This window comes from Chiloscyllium plagiosum, chromosome 10 (genome assembly GCF_004010195.1).
Source record: "Chiloscyllium plagiosum isolate BGI_BamShark_2017 chromosome 10, ASM401019v2, whole genome shotgun sequence".
Lineage (NCBI taxonomy): Eukaryota > Metazoa > Chordata > Chondrichthyes > Orectolobiformes > Hemiscylliidae > Chiloscyllium > Chiloscyllium plagiosum.
In genome coordinates this window covers 92,279,514-92,279,869 of record NC_057719.1, presented here as the reverse complement: position 1 = coordinate 92,279,869, position 356 = coordinate 92,279,514, and positions in this window count along the sequence as shown.

The following is a 356-nucleotide window of genomic DNA, read 5'->3' as shown; positions in this document are numbered from 1 at the left end:
TGACGGGAGAGGGGGAGGGAGTCAGGGGTAACGGGGGGGTGGGGGGGAGGTAGGAGGAGTGTGAGGTATATGGAGGGGAGGGGAGAGAGGGGCCGATCGGTCGCTAACGAAGGGCCCTCCGCCGCCGCCTGGAACCGTCCCCTTTTCTTGTTGTTGTTTTCAATTGTTCAACTCCTTGAAGAGCCGAGCTCCATGTTGACTGGGCCCCGCACCGACACGGTCACACAGACACAGACAGATCCCAGTCCCCGGCCCCGGCCCCACCGGCCGCTCGGCCCATTCACCCAGCACCGCTGACTTCCGGCGCCACCGTCACATCCGGGTCAAAGATCAACCGCCAACGGCTGCACCGACGA